We start from the raw sequence: 25,050 nt of genomic DNA on the forward strand, positions 1-25,050 counted from the left end.
ACGAACGTTACGAATTTTCAGGACGATTGAATTTCGTTTTTCTGGAACTAGCCAAGTTGCAGTTATTTGGCCCGAAAGATTCGTTTCTTAGGTTCCCGTTCGTACTTTAAGCTTCGCTGATTTTTCAGTTTTTGTAGGATAGATTTTTTCATTATTTTCCGCACAATTCTGTTATCCAACCCTCATTTAGCTAACACGGCGCTGCCCGCTAGCGACTTTATCAATCCAATCTGAAAGATTGTTGCAGCGCAACCGGAAATTTCTCTCAATTAGAAAATGATGTGCCGTGGAACAGACGTCCACGAAACGATTTCAGCCATTAGTTGTCTCTCTGATTTGCTTTTTGCTTTTGTACACACAGCACTTGATTGATTCGCACGGCCCACACCGACCGGGAGGAAGACGATGCGAGCCAATCTAGCCGCTGCTTTTCGGCACTTGTGTGCATACATATCAGGTGTGCTGAAGAGTCTTGACAAGCGAAGATGGAATTAGCGAATCAATGCAGGTGATAAATATTGAGACATCAACAAGAAGACAAGAAGTGACAGCTGACGCAAAACGACAAAGAATGCGATGATGCGCCATCTGGCAACATTGTAGTTGGGCGTACGTGGAGGGGTCGAGAGAATGAGAGCACGTCGCGTTCTCTCGAAAGTGTTCCGATACCAATTGGACCGGGCAGCGTACTATTGGAAAAAATTCTAACTCGCCTCCGACTTGGGCCGCGCGCCGCCCGCCCGCAGGAGCTGATGGTCTCTGTTGTGTGTCGATGACTGTGCTTTTGCTCAATCTGCATTGGCAGCCGCTCCCGACTCGGCTAGTCGTTTCTCGTCGTCGCCGTGCATGCGGATGTGTGCGTGAGGCATTCCACACACGGCGAGTTAGTGGAATTCCTTCGGCCGACAGTGACGGTGGGCGAGCTCTCCAAGCGAAATTATCCGGAATTACGGGTCCGGAAATAGCTGAAAGTGGGCACAGTCGACGCAACCTGAAGCAGAACATTCGGACGACAGAAAATCGCGACGGTTCGGCTGGAAAATGGCCGGATCCGCGGACCCAGCGCGAGGCAAGTGAGCAACGAGTGAAAATTTTTCGTGCTGAAAATTCATCTGATTGACTGCCTTGCAATGTGTGAGTGAAAGAGATTGGCATTGGCCGGAACGGGACCGCGCTGTGGATAGGTCGGGTCGAGTGTAAGAGCGAGTGCGAAGGATGTAGAGTGCGGCGAAACGTAGCGTAGAGAGTGTACTTGAGTGGCAGTGTGTGGCGATGGAGTTGTTATGACGGCCTTCCGAGCAAATGGAACATATCAATGGAAGCGTGTGCGAATCCACTGGCCGAAGGTGTGTGGGTGAGATGGGGCGAGAGAGCGAGTTGCGCCGCTCTGTCGTGCTCCGCCAGATAATGCAAAAAGTCTACGAGATGAAAACTGTTCAAATTTCGAGTTTTCCAAGATAAAAGTTGGAGTCTGTGCCGTTTGGTCCCCATCGCCGAATTCGTTTCCTTCGGGGGGCACAAGTCGCACGGTTCCCAGTTCCGTGGGAAGCCGCGTGTGGCCAGCAGTCGCTCCGGTTGCACCTGGAAGCCGAGCCGGATGACAAAATGATAATTAAAAGCGTGAAATGTAGGCCAGAACTATCAAAATGGTCGCAATAAAAAAAGAACCGGTACCAAGTTGGTCGAGGTCCCATTGAGAAGTCGTGGGGGCAGCCGTGACGGCGGTGACACACGGCCAGGTGCCCTCGAATGACCGGATGAGACAAAGGACAAATCCACGGCCACTGTTTATCGCATTGATTGACATTGAGTTAGCCAGCGCGTTGCCTGCCAACGACCTGAGGGCCGGAGGACTACGGGAGAAGGCTAAGTGGGTCTCCGACTCGCTCCTGTTTGGGCTCCGAATGACCTCACGGCAGCAGCACTGCCTGGTCGCCATTTTGGTGATGCGAGCTCTACTACTGAGCAGCTTATTTACGTTTACGTTTTTTTCGTTGAGCAAGCGGCGCGCTGGTGCGGCGGCCGGAGTCGCTTTGCCCCCGGTCGGTCGGTCAACCTGTTTCGTCACACAAACTATCGATTACCGATAGCAGTGCCCGCAATCCGGCGAAAATTCGTTTACGATTTGACAAGAAGACGAATTGATGCCAAACATGTCGCGCTCGCCAATTATTGAATATGTGCGTGGAAACATTAAGATTCTATGCTGGTGGCGTGGACGGGGCAGCACCTGCCTGCAAATTCGCTGTCACACACCCATGGGATCGCTGTCATCCGATTGCATCATGAGCTGGAGGTAAATGATTCAGCCCAGGATAGCGGACGGCACGTGGAAAAAATGAGTCGCGAGGGTGTGGGGCTTTGCCTGTAGGTGCGAACGGACGATTTTAAAGACGAAATTGTTTTGGCCTCGAATCGATGAAGTGTGAATTGTAATGCGAGTGCTCGAGATTTACGGGTTGAGTGGCAAAAGGCTTCTGTGAGTGTTGGGGGTTTGCTTGCATTGGCCCTTTTCAGATGGAAACTCAACTTGCAGTTAGCCTGGGGGTGGCGGTCAATCGCCCTGCTCTGAAGAAGTGACGTTTGTAATGAGGTAAATGTACGAGGAAAATCGATGTCCGAATGCTAACTCATTCCTTTGTACCCAAAGCGGAGAAGTTGAAAGAATGAACAATTTCCCAGAATATACAACTATCCCCATTCAGTTATTCATAACTGCACACCAACTTCGGGAAAACACCACAACCGGGTTGTCACATTTTTCCACCTCATTTTAAGTTGTTTCGCAATCGAATCCTGAAAACATGTGCCCAATTTCGGGATCTCTTACCGGGAATATTATGCAACCAACCTGGCTTTCTCAATGTAATACTATAAATGCGCTCCTTTTGTTGAATTCCGGCGTTTTTTATTTAAACCGAGTCACTCTGTTACAAGAAACTTATTCAAGAATGGCTAGTCTATTGTAAATTTGCGGGAGAATGGTGTCTGTGGAACTACACACATGAAAATGAAACAAAATGTCCATAATTGCGAAGCTTGATAGTTCGCCTTAACATGTCCAGAGTACCAAGGACAAGTTTTCCATTAACACTTCTCGAGGGCTGATATTGCTCCCGTAATTGATTGTGGAGGGGATGAGGGAGATTGAGATTTTCAAATTAGGTTGTGTCAATCATATTACACTTACGGTCCTTTCTATCCTATCTATTCAACTGGCTTTGAAATTTGAAACTGGTTTTTGGCATCAGCAATAGTGTCATTTAATTAGGTTACATTGTTATTCTGCTATATATAAACTGTTAGTAGCGTTGTCTAAGCTCTCGGCCATAACCTTTCAGAAAATTGATCAGTAGTTTTTTAAAAATTCTACAAAAGATACCCTGTAAGTTGCGTCTTAAGAATACGCTCATAGCCTTCCCTGCTTGTCGCAATAGGCGACTAAAAGAAATAGAAATCTGTGGGCTAGCAGCCTACAAATTTTGAAACATTATTGCTACCGAAACGTCAACATCCCGGATAGAGGCTGATTCCACGGCAACGATCTTGACTATCAAAAACGGGCTATTATCGGTTTGTCGACAACGGTAACGAGGGGCGACAGAATGCTCGCTTTCCCCAAATTGAGCGGGGATTCCGGTGATGCAAACCGGGGGTTCTAGGCCTAAGCGAAGTACTCTTCTCCCGCTTGCGGTAATGTGCTTTTGTCCTCTGGAAAGGCAAGTGGCAGAAGATGTGAATGCAGTGTCAGGTTGCATATGATGGCTACCGCAAGGCGCACTCTCTTGACCTGGAGCCGGTTTCTGACAGATTTCTAATGGCAAAATTTTGGACCAAGTTAAGGAGCATCACAATTGTACAATGCTACGCACCAACGGAAACTTCAGATCAGCTACTTCGCGATCAGTGCTAGATTTAGGAGTTATCTTCTGGATGCGCGTAACAAGAAAGATGCTAGCATCGGCTTTGCTTGCGTGTTACGTTGGCCATTTCTCACAGGAAATTTTGTTATTGGGGACTGTTGAACTGTTATTCCAAGCAGAAGAGAAATCATTTAGGTCATTAATGCGCTCAAACGGAGTAAAGCCACTTGGCTTGACGGTCTCCCCACATAGTTATTTATCGCTGCACCTGCAGTTACTACATATTTGCTATTTCCACTCTCAAAGAAGGGCACCCGCTTTGAGTATGACAACAGGAGGGGTATCTGTGTGCTTCCTACCATCGCAAAGATAATAGCTAAAATAATGCTCTATGCAGAAGGGGCACTCTGGAGACACTAATACATATGATGGCGCAAAATGTCACGTGCTGCATCGAGGTAAAATTTCGGAAGATTTTGAGGCTTAAAGCGGAGTTGGCCGGGATTGCATTCTATCATCGATATTATTTCTTTTTGTTATCGGTAATGTTCTTCAGGCTGCCTTTGCCGGAGGACATGGAGGAATTCAATGGACGATGACATCCTCCTTCAAATACCTCGACTACGCTGATTCGTTTGCTCTTTCACGGCTCTCACCGGGTTATGGACCTTGGCCAAATAGCCCTGGATTTCAAAAGAGAGGCAAGTAGAGTTGACCTAGAGATAGACACCAGCACAATGAAGGTTCTCCGTCTGACGAGTCATTGCACTCTCCCTATCTGCATCAATGGCCAGAGCATCGAAGACAATGGTGACCACATTGTCTCCTACAGGGTATTATAATCTTGTGTTGTATCGTTACGGTCTTGAATTAAGTGCTCTAATGCACTTCAAGGCCCTGATCTAATTGGATTGTTACGCCAGTGATTATTATTATCGAAGGAGTTGGTCTCTCAGGCTCTAAAATCTGGAAATGCAGTTATTTCAACACCAAGATCAAGTTGAGTTTTTTCTTTGTTGCTATATGTTACCCAAAAGCTGCAAGCTTTCATCAATACGTGCATCGTGTATCATCGGAATACGCTGTCCTGACACTATCCCAAACGAAGAAGTTGGTCGACGCACAGACTTAGCACTCGTACACACTCTGATTAGAAAGCGGAAGTGGTAGTGGATAGGGTTTAAATTAATGAGGGGCTATAATTGCATTGTGTCCGGATAGCTGAGTGGTTAGGGCACAAAGCTGTCGTACGGAAGGTCGCGGTTCAAATCTCACTGGAGGCAGTGGAATTTGTATCGTGATTTGACGTCGGACAGCAGTCAACTCAGCTGTGAATTGAGTACTTGAGTCAAATCAGGGTAATAATCTCGGATGAGCGCAATGCTGACCACATTGCCTCCTACAGTGTACTGTAGTGTACCGTTACGGTCTTGAATGAAGTACTCTAACACGCTTCAAGACCCTGATCCAATATGGTTTGTTGCGCAAACGATTATTATTATTAATAATTGCATTGTTGACTACGCTTGCGTGTGTGTGTGATGGTTGAAAACTATAGCTTCTGAGCACTCAGGCCGTTTTGGCCCATTGTACTCGACATCCCATCTAACAGGATATCCCGGAATCGTTAACGTATCGCAGGGTTTCCGTTAGTGAATGTGATGCTACCCCTCAATTCTCCCCCTACCACTTCTCTCACTCGTTCTCCAGGATTCTGTACTGATTCCAGTGTGGAACTCGTGAAAGTATCATCGGGTTTTCTAAGAGAGTCCAACTTAACCGACTCATCGCTTTTAAGGACTTTGCACAGCCTTGAAGTCTATCTTTCGCCTTCCAGTTGTTCACAGAACGCTCTAAACGAGTCTCCGAACACCTAAGGAGCGGAGCCTCTTATATTGACGCTGTGAGTTCCGGAAGTTTAACCAGTCTTCGTTTTTATTGTTTTTGCAAGCACGGTTCAGAAGTCACCTGGTCTGGCGACGCTTAGTTATAATAGAAAATAGGTCGGAACGTATGCCATAATCGGTGTGTGATCAGGTTTCCCTACTATCAAAGATTCCATCCCCTCATGAATGATCTTTCTGAGAATTGCCACATTTGGAGTTGCATCCACCAAGGACTCCTCTTCACGCAGAGCATTCTTCTCTTTTCCGCTTCATACCTTTGGTTTACGATGATCTAATCCCCATAAAGCCGCTTCTATTCACGTCTCTAGCTTCCCTTTCTTTCGCTTGTTCTCCACCCTATTACTCTAGAAATCAACTTGAGATTAACAATTGAATTTTTTTTTCTTTTTGCTCTCCAAAATCAAAAAAATGTCAATAAAGTAAGAAGGAAAAAATATTCTAATTTTTGATTATCATCGGCTTCATTTAAGCGGTCAATATAGGCTTTGTTATCACCTTGAGGTCGACAAACTGTTTGGGTTTATATAGCTAGAACTGGGTTACTCTAGTCATAAAGAGAATATAACTTGTTAGCACTGATGAAGGGAACAAGTGATTTCAGAAATATCGGTATTTGCAAGAATAAATATTCACACCAACGAAAAAGAAACAAGTTTTTATTATTTCAAATAACTTTAGGTGCCAGCAAGCGGTTATATGCTATAAATTTAAACAAGTAGGAATACCGGAAGCTCGCGCTTCGGATATAAAGGTTTTGTGTTCATCTTATGTAAGAAATTTCAACGCACATTTTTCTATCCGTATATAGCTACAAACCCAACATATTGCTTCATATTTTTCCAAACTACGAGACATACGTACATATTACAGCCATAGATATTACGCTCACCCTAAACAAACAAACTGCCTATTTCCGAATACCGTACACATATATGCACGTATATAAATTGATCGTACCCATATTTCCGATTTACTTCTTATATCTATCTGAATAGGCACTACCCACAAAGTTCATTAGCACGCATATACTATATACCCACATACACAATTGATATTCATATACAAATGACTAAAAAACTAAAACAAAATAATTCTTTGGGACCCCATTCATAAGAACTCATTTGGTGTGGTATTGACGAATTGATATGTGATGATGACGTCATGCAGTCATGCATGAAGAGTGCCCGAAATTCACAAAAAATGGTAAAGTTTTACCCCCTATAACTTTGTCAATAATAGTTGGATTCTCTTCAAACTTGACTAGCTTGTGCACTATGTTCTTTATTATACGCACGCCAAATTTTGTACTTCTGGGATGAATATAAGGGGGGTTTCCGGGTAAATTTCTAAAATGTGGAAACATACTATTATTAACTTTATTTGTGCAGATATCGGAACCGGATATATTTTGAGGCCTAGATTTCGTAGAGATGCACTATTGAGATTTTTTTCAGATTTTTCGGTTGGATAGGTTCTGAGAACGAGACCTGTTACACTTTTCGGGGGTCATATTTTGAGCCCTCACTCCCCTATGTTTCACCCAACATCAAATATTGAACCAGTTTCGAAAAGTACTAATTGAGACCTTTCATTTGATACCCCATATGGCCACATTTTATGAAAAAAAATTTTGCACCCTCCTTTCACATGTATGAGGAGCCCCCCTTAAACTTAACACAAAATGGCGTCAGTTGCTGCATGTAAAGGGAACGGCAGATTACATACTCCTACCAATTTTCGTGACAATCGGTTCAGCCGTTTCCGAATAAATCGGGTGTGACAGACAGACAGACAGACAGACAGACAGACGGACAGACAGACATCGAATCGATTCTAATAAGGTTTTGTTTCACACAAAACCTTAAAAATGGATTAGTAGGTTTTTTTTTCTATTCCTGGCACCGAAAGATTGTGTGGAGAAAAGCATCTGTTACTGATTTTTAAGGTTTTGTGTGAAACGAAACCTTATTAGAATCGATTCGATGTGTCTGTCCGTCTGTCTGTCTGTCACAGCCGATTTATTCGGAAACGGCTGAACCGATTGTCACGAAAATTGGTGGGAGTATGTGATCTGCCGTTCTCTTTACATGCAGTAACTGCCGCCATTTTGTGTTAAGTTTAAGGGGGGCTCCCCATACATGTGAAAGGAGGGTGCAAAATTTTTTTTCATAAAATGTGGCCATGTGGGGTATCAAATGAAAGGTCTCAATTAGTACTTTTCGAAACTGGTTCAATATTTAATATTGGGTGAAACATAGGATGGGGGCTCAAAATATGACCCCCAAAAAGTGTAACACGTCTCGTTCTCAGAACCTAACCAACCGAAAAATCTCAATAGTGCATCTCTACGAAATCTAGGCCTCAAAATATATCCGGTTCCGATATCTGCACAAATAAAGTTAATAATAGTATATTTCCACATTTTAGAAATTTACCCGGCACCCCCCTTATGTTCGTCCCAGAAGTACAAAATTTGGCATGGGTATAATGAAGAATATAATGCACAATTTGTTGTCCGGATAGCTGAGTGATTAGAGCACAAGGCTGTCGTGCGGAAGGTCGCGGTTCAAATCTCACTGGTGACAGTGGAATTTGTATCGTGATTTGACGTCGGATACCAGTCGACTCAGCTGTGAATGAGTACCTGAGTCAAATCAGGGTAATAATCTCGGGCGAGCGTAATGCTGACCACATTGCCTCCTACAGTATACTGTAGTGTACCGTTACGGTCTTGAATGAAGTGCTCTAACACACTTCAAGGCCTAGATCCAATATGGATTGTTGCGCCAACGATTATTATTAATGCACAATTTGGTCAAGTTTGCGGAAAATCCAACCATTATTAACAAATATAGGAGGTAAAACTTTACAATTTTTTGTGAATTTCGTGCACTCTACAACCTGATGACGTCATCATCACATATCAATTCGTCAATACCATACGAAGTAAGTTCGTATAAATTGGGTGGAAAAGAATTATTTTGTTTTAGTTCTTTAATCATTTGTATATGAATATCAATTATTCCAACGAGACATGTGTGTATGTAGGTATATAGTATATGCGTGCTAATGAACTTTGAAGTAAATCGGAAATATGGGTACGATCAATTTATATACGTGCCTATAAGTGTACAGTATTCGGAAATAGGCAGTTTGTTTGCTTAGGGTGAGCGTAACATCTACGGCTGTAATATGTACGTATGTCTCGTAGTTTTGTAGCTGTATACGGATAGAAAAATGTGCGTTGAAATTTCTTAGATAAGATGAACACAAAACCTTTATACCCGAAGCACGAGCTTCCGGTATTCCGACCTGTTTACTGTATGGGAATCCTTCGAAACGTTTCGAAATAGTCTTATAGAATTCAAATCGAAGTAGATATCAACGTAATACTTTAAATATGGAGAGAAAGAAACTAGAATAGCCCCTGAATAGTCCGGCCGACAAGATTGATGAGAATTATGTCTCCATTGAAAATTCTCGGGTAAAGGTTGAATTTTCAACCCAATTCCCGGATGGGATAAAGCGGTGGAGGTGGAGGCTATTACCACAATGAAAACTCGTCGCGGTCAACCAACACCCTCGCATAGTAATCGCTACAGGTTTTTAGCGGGAATATAAGGGGGGAGAAATTTGTCTTCCTCTTACATGTCCTTTTTACTCTCTCCCCCTTCAGAGGTGGAGTGGAGAATCAAACTCGTATCTTGATATCAAAATTCCGCTATCTGAAGTATCATAACTCCGTAGTTTAAGAGAGAAATACTCCGGCATTTCTTCCTACTCCCTCCTTGCCCTCACACCACGAGTTTTCATCGGGGCTGGGGACGAGGGATCTCATCCTTCTTCTTCCTCCGAATGTCGAAAATTCAACCTTCACCAATGCTGTTTTCCCGGGCGCTACTCAGGTCAGCAATCTCTCGAAGGGGCGTCACAAAGCCTGGTTAACTGCGAAATCGAACTACCAATATCGTGAGAAATTTCTGGAAATCCCGCGGTGACAGAAAGGAAATTATTATTGAGTTGATCAAGGAACTCGTTGCAAATAAAAACGATTTCATCACGAAAGAAATTTCAAGCGGTCGTGAATCTTTTGGTGACCCGGCAGAGTCGTTAACGGTCGGTTGTTCATTCACGATGTTAAGCAGCTGAAGAAGTGAAAGATGCACTTTACGACGGTTCTCAATCGTATAATATCCAGTAAATTTCCATATTTTATCGATAAACCATAACGTACGGATGCAGACTGCTCTTCATTGCCAAATAATTTTTTTGCGCTAAAAATTCATTCCATTGCGAAAAGTCAGGTGAATATGGTGGATGAGGCAGTCTCATACTGCGAACTCCAGTTATAGATCACCAAACAGCCATATTTACCCTTTTTGGGATGAAAGCTTCGTTTTGGCATGTGTTTTGGGAGTGCCATCGGATGGATTCTTTCTGTCCGACAGAGCAGAAAATTGAAAATTTATATTCGAAGACGCCATGTTTGGTTCAGTAAGTTCATGCTGAGCCTATTTATCCAGCTTCTCGTTTCTAAGCTGCTGCAAGTGCTAGTGTACACCGGAATTGATGGCAATTTCTCTTACAGATATGCATGTGTCAAATTCTACAAACAAGTGCAGCTCGTTATTGTTGATCGATGGTGTTGGTTGTCCATGTGGTTCAATTTGAAGGGTCATCTCGCCTGACCGAACGTTTTTGAGCCGCCGCTGTGTGTACTTAAAATGTCCTGGAAATAATTCTCGTTGCCTCTGCCGCATTGTTATCACGTTTAAATTCATAGAAAAGTACACGTTTCTGGCTGGCTTTCATGGTTTTTCCTCAATACAACCACAATGATGTTTAATCGGAATGAGATCGCTTCGGTGTCTTTTTGATCCTGTAACTCTCAGGATTCGGTCTTGAATGAAATGCTCTAACACACTTCAAGGCCCAGATTCAATATGGATTGTTGCGCCAACGATTATTATTATTAACTGTCAAGATTATGAGCGAATGGGGTTGGGGAATCCGGTGAGTTCTAATTCTTAGATTCAGTTCATAAAGTTCTCAAACTGTATCGACTCCCTTATCGTCCATTAGCAGTTTTTTTGGATCCTAAAATCGTTATGCTCTACTACAATCAATCACTTTGAACTTCGAAACTTAAATTGGAGTTGCAAGCAAACTTGGAAAGTATTTTAACAAATATGCCGTTCGTAGATTTATTTATAGAAATGGGATGTGGAAATAATGACAAAATCGACATTATCTAATCATTGAAATAATTGGGGTTTTCCCTTTAGAGGATTGAGAGGAGGCTAGGAAGTTCTCATTGTATTATTTCTGACTACTTAAAGGACCATGAATAATAAAAAAAATCGCCTCAGTTCCTGTAATTTCTATGGACGAAATCGCTATACAATTTTCGATAACAGCATCAGAGCCAACGAATTACAGAGCAAAGAAGAAATTGTCAACATTGAAATAAAATAGAGCATTCATTGCAGGCACATCACGAGTTCTGATATTTGAAATTTTATTGTGTGAAACGAAATAATACTCAACTTCAGTGGTTCTGATGGTTTTGCATTCTATCATATTACCACGATCTACAAAGAAGGTGCTGACAATTTTACGAAACCACACTGATGCAAGGTTCACTATAGTGTGGAGGTGATACCCCACACGGAGTTTCAGTTTATTATTTATCAAAGGACGGAAGGATTTAGCAGAGTGTAGAGGGAGCTACCAGAATTGGTTCAGTAGCAATTATTTTTCATCTCTTTTAGTTTTAGTAGGTTACAAGTATCCACAAAGCTAAGACTTGCAATGAATGGTTCAGAGCCAAAAAAACAGATCCTTCTATTTCGGGAAACAACAAGAATTTGTCTGACTGCTGAACACGGTCGTATCCCGACGATCTTTGAAAAATGTTGGAATTCGTGATTTCCAAAAGAAGGATGATTAGAAATCCGCATCTTTGTACGAAAGTGATCTATGTTTCCATAAAATTTAGTTGCAAAATTATGGTAGAAATAGATCATTTTAACTTTTAAATGATTTTTTTACAGAAGATCCCAAAGCAAACAATTACAGTGTGTTCAGCAAGAAAGTGTACCGCGAAATGTACGTTTCTCCTTACTTTGCACAGAAATTATCTCCAAATTCGTTTCAACGTTACTTCCAGATGTTGAGTTTTATTTTGTTCCCTCTTAACTTAAGCTTCACCACCGCCCAAATATTTTCAATCGGAATATCGTCTGGGCCTTCAGCAGGTAATCTAATCTGATGATGCCATTTTCATCTTTCCAGCTGGTATACAACCGACTGCGATGTTTGGGATCGTCATCCTCTTGCAAAATGGATTCGCTCGAAGTCATTCCATACAACCATCCGGTCGACTTCAACAATACTTTTTGGTATAATTTCATAAACTCTGCCCTGAGATGTCTGGTGAAAGAGAGAAGCATCCATAAACATGGACTTTTGCTGGATATTTAAGCGTCTGTTTTGCAAAATCGTTTCTCCTTTTTATGACTGTACGTGAAGATAATGTTGAAAACTTGGTGAACAAAGCGATGATGGCCTTCTCAGCTCTTTAGTGATACACCTACTTGAAGCTCTTCCAGGTAGATCATAGATATTTCGCTACGAATGTCCTTGAAACCTTTAGGTGTCTAGTTACCTGGCTCATTTTTGGGCCCCTTTTATGACTGACGATAAATACCGCTTTGACGCGTTTCTTCTACTTGCTGTTACTACTACTTCTGAATTTACCACGGACTGAAATGAAAGTGCAATTGGAATCTTGTTTTTCACTAGAGGATTTAAACTCTGATTACCACCTCCTCTCTATCTTTGTAAAATACGGAAATTATGGTGTACACGTTCTTAATGAACACAGTGTACCTTATCTTTTTTTTAAAATTATTTTAATTGCAAAGATTTTTGCTTCTCTGATCAGTGCAATGATAAATTTCAGCATAATATTTTATATATGGCAAAACTGTGGTGTTATTGGGGTGATAGCGCATCACGTTTAATCTTAATTCTGCTTTAAGACGTCTCTTTAGGACGCGGCAGAGAACGAGAATTTCACTGGAAGTAAAAGCTTTTTTAGAGGCTTTTCTAATGTGACGCTTCATAAGATAAGCTATTTTTAATAATTTTTTACTAAAAAAGTGATGCATGTTTCGGGATGAACTTTTTTTCCCCTAAAGATACACTCCTAGAAGATAGAAAACAATTTTTTCGTTGCATATAAATTTACATATCGTGGAAAGGAACGAAAAAATAGGTTGCTGACGTCGATGATTTGTGCGCCCATGTGATCTGAGCCAAAAAAGAATCTAGCAGATTCCTAATCTGTATAAGTCACACTATAGCCCAGATTTGAATTATTTGACGTTGGAAAAAAAGAAAACAATATTTCTTCTCTTTTTGCAAACCTTGCCTAGTATTTATGCATTGGTGGAAATGCTTTTTGCGCTCAGCCAATATTCAATCAATGGAACTACATTTTTGGCTTGAGATGTAATTACTAATTTGAAGAAAACTTTCGAGAAGAATAATATCCTGATTAATTTCCTCGGCGATTACGGTAGAAATTCTATTTGTGTATGTAAATTATTTTTATTTATAGTTTTATTAAAATTTGCGAGTGCTCATACGTTGGCGCGAAAAAAGTGTCCTGTTGGGAAGAGAAACAGAAATGTTATTTTTTTTTTTAAGAAATCACACCAGACAGTTTGGTTGCTGCTGTCTGTCATACGCATTTTTCTCGGAGACTGTAGCAGCGGTTGACACCAAATCCTGCTACGTCGAATTTAAGGGGAGGTCCCCATACATGGAAAAGGGGGGTGGTTGGTACTTTCCGACGCTGGTCTTAGTTTTAACATTTGTTGGAAAGGCGAGGAGTGCGGGGTGTTGAAAGTGATCATTTATTTAATGGGGTCAGTCTCAGAAACTGCTCAACCGAAAAATCTGAAAAAATCAAGAGGCTGCCACTATATGGTGGCTTCCATATCGATATTTTGATGATAGTATATTATTATAATGATAGTATGTTGCTATAATTTTCAGTATTTGGCTGCAGAATCCCCCCTTAAATTCATATTAGCACCAAAATACATCCCGTTCCGATATCTGTACAAATAAAGTTTATTATAGTATATTACCATATTCTAGAAATATAACCGGAAACTCCCTTAAGTTCATGTTAGAACTACATTTGCATAAGGGCTAATATAAGGCATACCTTTGGAAAGTTTAAAGGAAATCCAACTATTACTAAGTTATAGAAGATGAAACTTTTACATTTTGTGTGAATTTCGTGCATCTAAAACGTGTATGACGTCGTCATAATATATCAACTCCTTAATACCATAGCAAAGTGAGCTCGCGTGAATGGGAGGTCGCAGGGAAACATTTCGTTTTAGTTCAGAAGAATATCGTCATTGCAAGCGATATTCAGGTGATTTGGCACCTACATCAAGAACATATCGTGGTAGCTTCGCCAATTGGTTTGATATGCTGTTGCTTTCTGATAACGCTGCCTGTTTTTCGAAACATTAGAATGACTCCCTGTAGGAAATTCTTTTGTTGGTGATTGCGATACGGTATGTCGTATTAAAGATAAATCTGGGAACCATATGTAGGTGCTGGGGGTTTAACGTGACTATCTGCCGTGTAGGAATAATATCGTGGATTGATTTGGAGACCATAATTAGAGCCCCGTCGTGACTAGCAACGCGATACTGGTTTATATTGAGTGAGGCCTGTCTAACATCTCAGCTGCAACTAAGGAGTACGGTGCTTGAGTTGTACAGCGCAATTCCATGCTTGAACCCACAAGAAGCTCAGCCCGCGATAATTGAGTAGAGAACACATCCTCCAGGAATTCTCCTAGAGCATATGTTCTCAAAAGACCATTCCGGTTTCCATAGTACGAAACGGGTATGTTGCGTGTGGATAGTCATTACAAATGAGTCCCTTGCAGGCGGAATAAGCGGCCGGCCCCCAACCAACTCAACTATCGCACCATCAACCAAAGGGGAGTTAGACTTAGGATAGTTTCGGTATAGTTTTCGAACCTTAGAATCTGTGCTAGTATCTTCCTGATCGGCCACGAAACGATGTATATCATGAGAGTTATTATGTGTATATCCCATGAACTCATGTGGTAAAAGTGGACAGATCTTATCTAACCCGGTCCTATAGCAACAGATCAATTTGCAGTATTGCTAATATTGTCCCTGGATTATGGCTAAATCCTCCACAAATGCTGAGCCATATCAAGTGAGAGAAATCCTCCTTTTTGGCAACCCCAAGTCATCTTGTCTCAATAGACTTCCGTCCTACCACGATGTGAATCTTTCTTCACTTCAGCATGTGAAAGATCGATTCCATGCTGCCTTGCCGCGTTATAAATCGCTACGACGTATTCTTTTTTTGGATATTGCTTTTTCACTTTTCGCGATTAACTCGTGAAATGCTGCCTGAATTCGCTTTTCTGGTAGGTATGCTGCCTGCAGTGAAGTGGCCAGCAAAGGTTGTAAGTGCCCCTTATAAACCGATTTACTAGTCTTGCCAGTCTTTTTAGTAAAAAGGTATATTTCGGAAGTTCCCGTCTTTCATTCACATTGTATTAAGTAATTGGAATTGTGTGCCAAGCATACGTAGTATATACTCTGAATTTGTAGATCCAGGGTCTAGGCCACTCTCTCTATTGCTGGGGCAGGAATAATTCAATCTGGCCACCCAGAATTGCATCTTTGGAACGAGTTAAATGCTCATATAACTGTCACAAGTAAAGTATTTTACATGCTGTCGGTCCTAAGCTATGATGCTCTTCATGTAGGTGATTTGCAGACTTTGCAGACCTATTGTATAGTTTAGCTGATCTTCTGTTTTTCAGAGTTTTGCGAGCTTTTTTTTACCAATAGCCCACAAATGACGTTACCCTTCTTTGACGTACAGAGTAAACAGTTCTCTTTGAAAACTTGCCCCATATCGGTGATATCGTTCGGTACTCGCCACTCACCCAGAAGAGTCCTCGGAACCTGCTATTACCTCCATGGCTTTACTCCTGTCGTACTGGGTAGCTCTTATGAATGTTTCAATTGGAGCTTTGTATTCATCGTAGGAGAAATAGGCAGAATACCCAGGAATTTCCTTATCTTCTTGTTGACTTTTTATGGTTAATTTGACTGCTGTGAAGTCGCCATAACATAGTTCGTTAACCAAGACAGTCTGAAGTCTTTTGAAATCACCGTTAAAAAGCAGGTTCTAGCGCTTCCATTGACATACAAGAGGTGATCGCATCGAAAGCTTAAGCCCCTAATTTCCCCATCAGCAACCCATGGTTCTTGTATGAAGTATATGAAGGTTTTGCAACAATCGATCCGATGTCTGATTAATGCAGTGGCGGTTTTATAATGCTGGAAATTCATGTGAGAAACATTGAACTTCACCCTGAGCTACAGGTCCCATTGACGGACCTTCCCAAACGCCGATATTAAGGAAAGTTCCCAGCCTATTAGCTCTTTGTTCCGTATTCCTGTTTAGCAGTATCCAGGGGGTGTTATTGAGGCTGTTCTGGACATTGCTGTTGTTGAACCAAAAAATCTGCATTGAACGATAGCAGCTCAGAGATGAGGGTTAGTCACCAATCCTCCCATAACTAGTTTATTGACTAACAGTACTTTCTGAGCCAATCGTTTATATTTCGGCCGACAAGGTTTAGCCGTAGCATTCCACGGTATACTTTAACCATTGCAGGTAAGCAGTTCCTTCTTAAGAGAGACCTACTTAGATTCGTTCCCTAAGAGTAATAAGTGGGGAATCTGAGTCTTAATTCACGTTCTCCATCGATGAATTCAGAGTTGCCCCTTCACTTGTCGTCATGATCGAAGTTAGATTTTACTTTTTCTCTTGTTTTTGTTATGAGTTTTATAATTTACTGTCACGGCCTTTATTTTACTGGGGAAATAAGTAGATTTCCGCAGGGCCCCTTTTCCAAGACAAGGCTGAAATTTCGCTTTGTATTCTGAGCTTATTAATCGCGGACATATCTTAACCACTATGAACATTCCATTGTAGACAGGGTGGCCATATCTTAACTTGGGTTTTGGTTTCCTCTCAGCTTCAGATTTCTGTTTGACTTTCCCCGAGATCCTTCCATATTGAGTTTTCACATCAAAAGTTAAGTAATCGTGGAGGGAGTAAAGTATCGTCAATTTGTTTTGGAGAACATGCACATCTTCCCTTGAAGGCTCGTTTCGTTGTCCAATAGCCATGTTACTGTTCTTGACGTTATCGCAACCAGAGTTCTTAATTACGTGGATGTTAGGTCCGCAAACTGGGATATTTCCCTGGCTTTCTTTAATGTGTTCGTTAATCGTTCAATGTATCCAGATTTTTACCTAATCTACTCGCTGAAGCGCTTAGAGCTCTTTTTGTAATCAAGCTGTAATTCGATTTTGTTTCTTCATTTTTCTGTTTCTTTAGAGGGGATATCCATCTATCCAAGAGTAGAAATAATGAACTGCATGTTAATGAAGACAGAATTATTTATGACCTTTTCTCTTTCCCTAACCTGAATAAACAAAGACTTTTTGCAAACTAAACTTCATTTGTAATTATCCTTAAATTTGTTTCGTTTAGTACAACAAACACGCGAAATAAGTTCTACATTTCTCTGGAGATATCATTCCACAAGTCTAAGGTTTCTATCGTCTTAGTTGGCTTAAACCTATAAATTGTTAATGTCCCAAGTAACTAACGAGCAATACATTTTCTTCGTTTCTTCACTGCTTTGATACTGCAAGTTTGTGCTACAGTAAAACATATTTCCTATAAAAATACGCCCGATACATTAATAACGAACTTGTAAAATATATTAATCTATTTTTTTAAAGATTTTTTTTTTCAAACAACTTTATCAATATCGATCCGTTGTTTATTCTTCTGCTTATTATGAGCAATTGTTTAGAAATGGTTTATGGGTGTAAGCGTTGAAGCTATAGTGCAAGAGCTTCTCACATTAATGAAATCGAAATTTTAGGGAAATTCAAAAAGGTAAGTGAATATGGCTTTCATAAGATGCCAATTTATTCACTAGTATTGACGTGTATTAAAAATTCATTTCTATATAAACTGGATGATTTGTGCATAAATATTCGAATCAATTCGCTAATCGACAAAGCATTTAAAACTTCCCATCCGCCGAAAATCTACCGTAATTATAACTCACGGTAAACGCGGACAGATAAACTATCATATATCAAACTCAAATTTCAAGCACAGGAATAGATAGATACAACTTTTAACCGAGACTTTATGTTAAGTACCTTCCTTTCTCAATCTTCCTCTGTTCAACTGGGCGTCAAAGTTTTGCAGTCTTTCGCAATTAGTTGAGTAGGATTCCTGCTTCTCAAAATGTGCATTGTTTATCCGTAACTGCTACTTCGACAAAACAATTAGAAGTAACAAAAAAACAATTTCGCCTTTTGAAAATTGATTTGACTTCTCAATCGGTCAAATTTATCAATTAAAACTCGCTGTCGATGTGTTGATAACCTTTCATCGTAATTTTCCTTAACAAAACGGGTTTAAAACAGTCGAAAATATCATCTGGTTTACCGAGATTGAGTTACCGTTTCCAGTACAAAGCAGCAGAACTACTACTACTATTAAAAATCCTTTTCTACAACTCGCATCATAAGAATTGCCACTTTATTTTTGACGTGTGATGTGGGTTTAAGAATGTAGCTCAAATGATCTCATCTTTCTTCCACAGTAAAAGTTATCTGGACTCTCCTTCAGTCTCGCCAAACTACGAAGTTAGTCTTAGAAATTCCAAACCTGATGAAGAAGACAAAAATCGGCAAAAAAATATAATTATTGTTGCTTCAATAGCTTCGATACTCTGTTCAATATGAGAACTGTTAAGCTCCTCAAAATAAAGTTTTAAAACATCTAGAACTTTGAAACTAAGGAAATTGAAAATAAGGGTATTGCGACGTCTAATAATCGGTCAATGTCCTTTACGGAAATATCAGCACGCAGAGGAGGTCTACAGTGAAGACCCAATATACAGACTGCATACAAGAGAACGAAATAGATACCCGGGAAAAGGGCGTTTGTAACGTGGTGACTAGGGCGGGACTTTTTATAGATATGAAATTTGATATGATATAAAATAAGCCAACAGGTTGCAGTATGGGGTGCACCTATCTTTAAAATAGCAATTAGTCGAAGATTCCACCTCCATTGCTATACAATCTTTTTCTAACTCTGGGAAGAGAAAATGATCAAGGTAGGATAAATCTAGCGAATAGGGTGCGCTTCAAATGATGCTTTTACTATCTATATCGTGGGGCTTGGTAATTAGGGAAGTTTCCGCAGTAGAGTAGGTGAGGTGTGAATGTCTGCATGAGGCGAAATATACTTTAGTCATAGTGAAAGGCAAATCTCAAAGGAAACTATATGGTGGAATAAGGATGTCCAGAGAAAGATAGCGATAAAAAGCATGTTTTAAGCGATGTCAAAAATCCCTAAACTCAGAAGATCATCTTCCATATCACTATGCGAAGAGAGAGGCCAAGAAAGTTGTTATACAAGTTAGAGCAAATATTGACCTATATTACGAATAGGTTGAAGAGAATGGCGAAATGGCTTCACTACATCTTTATAGGAACAGACCATTGAAGCTAACTTGACACACTTTGGTGTGAAAACTAATCGTAAACAAAAGAACGCTATCCTTTACAAAGGTTATTTTTGGTTAATGCAACTTTGGTATAGAAGCTCAGATTAAAATCAACTATCGACACTGTATACGCGGCTACTATGCTGGTTATTGTTGGTTCTAGGGGAAAAATATTTGATAGGGTGCCTTGGCACCTAATAATGTTAAGTACAGCGAGTTCCAAAAAAACATTCATATTTTGAGTTATAAGAACATACGAACTTAATCGAAAGCTTCCCACTATGTGGCGCTCCTACCAACCTATTTGAAGTTTTTTTTATAACGATAACGCGCTGTCTCAAGATGCCATCATTATTCATACACAACGAATGTCAACCACCAAATTTATCTTTATCTAAAAATCGTGATGGGTGACCTGAATGCCAAGGTGGGTTCTGAAAGCACCTTTCCCGGACAGGGAATGGATAGGCATGTAGTAACGTTGAACCGATTTGTAGACTTCCGCAACGTTCAACATGGTCAGTTGGGTTTCGACTAAACGGCAACGAACATTTAATCAAATCGAATCCACTATATTGCGTTCACTAATAGATTCAGTAGTTGTTTTCTGAATGTGCGTAATAAGAGATTTACTGATATCGACCTTGAAAGGGGCCCCTACCTGCCGGTACTTACCTTCGTTTACGCGTAGCTATAGCATCTGTTGTGTCCGCAACTATTTCGCCACCGTATATCGCACACGAAAGAGCTTGCAAGTGACTGCAAGCCTTTCGGTGGTCCTGCAAGAGACGGTAAAGGGTAGGTTTCTCATCGATAATGATGAGCAGCTGAGGAGATTGAAGAAGCATTTCTCCATGATTCTGAATCCTATAGCATCCGGTGAACTTCTATCTCTCGTGGATGATATGGTAAGCCACCGTAACATGCGGATAGGTGCTGCTCCTCCAAACAAATTAAGGGGGTCATCCCGTGTGTCGGTTCCGCGGAATCTATTTTTTTTCTTGGCACCAATTGTATCTAGATATAGTGTAGAATATATGGGCAAAGTGATTTTTTGATATTTGGAGTCATTCGGAAATTATAGTGTAAAACACGTGATAAGTCACATGTCCGCTCTATGTCGATCGCCGTAATAAAGCTCGTATTTATCGGTCCGAATGACGTTCGTATGACTTCCTAACTTAAAAATCGCATTCTACTTTTTAGATGCGTTTTTTTCTAAACCGCATGTTGAAAATCGGCTGCTACCATAGCCCAAAATCTATCCAACCAAATTCTTTGAAATTTTCAGGACTTATTCAAAACATATTTCTACGGTCCGCAAACTAGGATAATGGCGATTCATTCAGTAGTTTTTTTATACATTGAAAAAGCCGTAAAAAAACATCAAAATTCAAAAAAAAAGTTTAACAAGGCACCAAAAATTTAGTTTTTAATATTTTTTAATAATCATAGTTTGCGGACTGTGATGTTAAAATGCCGTTTACTTTTTTTTCCTCTAAGATGATGGCAGCGCCCTCTAGCGTGGCAGCAGAAAAACACCTTTTTTTGGAGATGGGTGTATAAATTGCTCTGTATTTCAATAACGAACTATGTGATCGGGCTGGAAAAATTACTATGCACGCTCAAGATATTAAGAAATCTGGTGAAAAATTCGCATTTGCATCTGTCTCCAGTTCTTCACAAAAAATTTCTAAAAAAAAAAAAACCAAAAAACGGCCTTCACACGGGATGATCCCCTTAACACTACCATCAATTACTTAAACGGGGTAAAGTTGGTCTTGGCGGTTTTCCTGCGGAACTCTCCCGTACAGCGTCTGCAGTTTAGATTTGATACTTCCACTCATTTGTAAAAGCTGGAATCTGAATTTGTCTCACTGAGTGAAACAAGGGGATGATCGTTAAGATACTGAGAAGGACAGCTGACTTGGGTGCGACGGTGTTTGTGTGTTTGCCGTTGTCGCGAAGATATTAACTAGAATAATTCTGGAACGCAATAAGGAACATTTGATTGACCGAGCGCAGCTTATTTCCGCTCTGGATCCCCCTGTACACTCTCCGGATCATTGTGGAGTAGTGTCCGGAATTTAGACCACGACTTCGCCTGCTTTTCATCGATTTTGAGAAAGTTTTCACAGGGGGCATTCCTAAGAAACTATTAATAGAGTGGCATATGACAGTGTAAAATGTCACTTGCATCGAAGTAAAATTTGAGTAGAATTTAAATTCCGAAACGCAGTCTAGCGATCTCAGGATGGCCGAAGACTCAGCTGCTCTAGAACAGGGGCGAAGAAGTGGAAACCTTTCGAGAAATTGCCAGGTAGTGAAAGCGATGGAGCGTAGATGTGATTGATGCGCGCGCAATATTAACTGCAAATATACTTAGCAGCACTCACATCGCTATGGCTAGGGCAAACGCAACAGCGCACAATACAATAATATTTAATATCATGACAAAATACTATAGTTAACAATTATAATTCGCTCATGCACTGCAATTTTGTGAATGATATCAATCCAATAATATCTCCATTAAAATAACTAAAACGTAAATTTAAAACTATTCCGCAAAAACGAAAAAGGAAAGCACGGCGAAATGAAACTTCAAACGCAAAGGGGAGGGGACTACAAGCTAAATTTTGCCTGTCAGAACCTTTTGTTCCAGAAAAAGCGGATAAAGCAACTGGTATAATATCAGTATGGCAGAAACGGACCCGAACACCGTTAAATAGCGAAGGCTCCCAGTTGACGGCACGGTTTAACAAAATCTATGGCATTGGATCAATAAAGGCGGCTATGATCTTCTACAGTAAAAGTACTCCGGTTAGAACTTAACTACAGCCACTGTCTGTGTACCTACCTTATGATTCTATGTCCTTCATCGGCAGGAGCTAAGGGATCTGGTAATGTATGCTAAGTGTGTCTTAAGTCTTAAAATGTTGTGATGTGAACGCTCAATATATTTGTGAGATCAGAAACCCCACGGTCAGACCATCTGTCATTTAGGATTTGGTTTGACTATTGTCGGCGAACAGATTAATGTAAAGACCAAATTTTTCTGTTTAGAAGTTGGAAGCTCTGAATCGCATCAATATATTATTAAACCAACCCTTATTGTGTAATTTGATGGGTTGAAAAAGACAGGTTGGGTGGAAAAGTGTAAATCATCTTTATTGTGCATCATTTTCTGCACTAAATATTAGGTTGGGGAAAAGGTAATGTCGTATTTTGTCAATAGATGGCGACACTTGGACACATCTTGTGTTGTACTTATCCCATCGGGTCATACTATACGGCGATTTGAAGACGACAATCTGGGCTACAGGTGTCTCTTTGGCAGTTTTATGATCGTACATTTCAGTCTCAAGTTATAGCGCGTCAAAGATGGAGTCTACCAAGGAAGAAATTTATATTTTACATTTTTACAACCTCAGAGATAAAAATGCAAAGAAGGCGGCCGAAAAAATTTGTGAAGTTTATGGGTCCGATAATGTAACGATTCGTACAGCACAGCGTTGGTTCGATCGATGTCGTTCTGGTGTAGTGTGGATGTCGAAGATACGTCCCGTACTGGTAGGCCAATCGTCGTAGAAACCGATAAAATCGTCGAAATCATCCAAATAGATCGGCATGTGAGCATTCGCTCGATTGGCCAGGAAGTGGGTAAGGACCATAAAACCGTTTGGAACCATTTGCAGAAGATTGGATTCCAAAAAAGTTGGAAGTTGAGTTGACGCAAAAAAATCTCTTGAACCGAATCAACGCCTGCGATGCACTGCTGAAACGGAACGAATTCGACCCATTTTTTAAACGGATGGTGACTGGTGATGAAAAATGGACCACGTACGAAAATCTTAAGCGAAGAAGATCGTGGTCGAAGCGCGGCGAGCCGGCCCAAACCATCGCCAAGCCTGGATTGACGGTCAGGAAGGTTTTGCTGTGTGTTTGGTGGGATGGGAAGGGAGTCATCCACTATGAGCTGCTCAACTATGACCGGACCCTCAATTCGGACCTCTAATGTGAGCAACTCGATCGTTTGGCCAGGGCTGGTCAATAGGAATGGTGTTCTGTTCCACCAGGACAACGCTCGGCCTCACACATCTTTGATGACCCGCCAGAAGCTACGGGAGCTCGGATCGCACCCACCGTATAGTCCGGACCTGGCACCAAGTGATTACCATCTCCTCCGGTCCATGCAAAACTCTCTTGGTGCTACTAAGTTGGCCTCAAAGGCTTGCGAAAACGTGTCTGAGTTTTTTTGCAAATAAGGGGGGGGGGGGGGTATAAGAGGGGAATAATGGAGTTGCCTCCTAAATGGCAACAACTTTGTGAACAAAACGGCGCATATTTGACTTAAATCGGATAAATTGTATGTATGTTAAATAAAGCGTTAAAATTCGATCAGAAATACGACATTACTTTTTCCCCAACCCAATATATTATAAAATGAGCAGTGAAAAGTTAAAATTTAGCTCCAAACTCTATTTTTAAGATAATTGTAGTAACCCGGAGATTTATTTTTAGTATAATATTACTTCAGCCTAAAATATACATGAAGTTGTCTGTCAAAGTGCACAGGATGACGTAAAAATCGAACTCAGTGGTATTCTCCGCTGTAAGTATCCCCAGAATTTCTTCCTAGAGCCTTAACTAATATGGCTACGAAAGCTTCCATACCTGGAACTCCAGCTTCTGTTTAGAATGCAAGCAACACTTAAACTTGCTCCTTCTACACAACGTCTTGTTTTAGGTGATTGCAGGAAGATCAAGTTTATGTGTATACACATACACCTAGATGATGCCAGAATAATCAATACGCACAATACCATTTCCCAGAGCTGCTCCGTATTTTGCCACATGGCCTGCCTTGTTTCAACTCCCACAACTGTTTGGTGTTTGGGAATATATTTTTGTTTCCGTTCAATTTTACGATGAAATCATCGTGTTCGTTTTGTGGGAAAGTTCTAACATCTACATTCGGTGCTAATCTGCTTTCAGTTCAATAGTTCATTTACAGCACCATCATTAGCCGGCGCATCCGCCGAAATAACACGCGAATTAATCACGTCACTTATCAATGATACTTGGAATGCTGCATTTTATCATGATTAAATTTAATGCATTATCAACGGGATTGCTATTAACACTGCAAACTGCCCATTAGAGCAGGAATGCGCGCTTGTTCGCTATTCAATATTCCTTTTCAGTATTTGGCAAAATTAACATTCGCACAGGCGAAAACCTTCCTTCAAGGTAGGAGAGAGTATCAGGAGTGAAGTTTGAATGTGACGAACTGTTCTATTATGAAGTGTAAAGTGGTTGTGTGTAAGCCAACCCGCTATTTCGTATTGTGCATTCTAAACATTCAGCGATAATTGTTGGTATTATCATTACGACGGGAGAAACACGTGTAAACTCTTCTAAATATTGCATACTCAGCTGTTTCTCTTGTGGAACTCGACGAATACTCTCCTTAGCCTATACAGTAGGAAAAGCTTTGTCATTCAAACGGTTTCGGTGTACCTGGGAAAATTGCAGGCATTGTTGCGTTTAATTGCAGCGCCGGCGGCTATTCTTTTTCATCGTA

At 40.8% G+C, this 25,050-nt stretch overlaps 1 protein-coding gene across 2 annotated transcripts in view; it reads left to right on the forward strand.

The window, feature by feature from the left end:
* Positions 1–25,050, forward strand: part of LOC119653191 (serine/threonine-protein phosphatase 2A 56 kDa regulatory subunit epsilon isoform) — an 80,766-nt gene that overhangs the window by 13,546 nt on the left and 42,170 nt on the right. Inside the window, exon 1 of one of the 2 annotated variants that reach the window (XM_038057748.1) lies at positions 913–1,346. The exons of the other annotated variant lie outside the window; for it this stretch is intronic. The gene's annotated coding sequence lies outside the window, so the exon portion shown is untranslated. Of the gene's footprint in view, positions 1–912; positions 1,347–25,050 lie in introns of those variants that run through there. 2 annotated transcript variants of the gene reach the window in all.

Source organism: Hermetia illucens, chromosome 3 (assembly GCF_905115235.1).
Source record: "Hermetia illucens chromosome 3, iHerIll2.2.curated.20191125, whole genome shotgun sequence".
Classification (NCBI taxonomy): domain Eukaryota; kingdom Metazoa; phylum Arthropoda; class Insecta; order Diptera; family Stratiomyidae; genus Hermetia; species Hermetia illucens.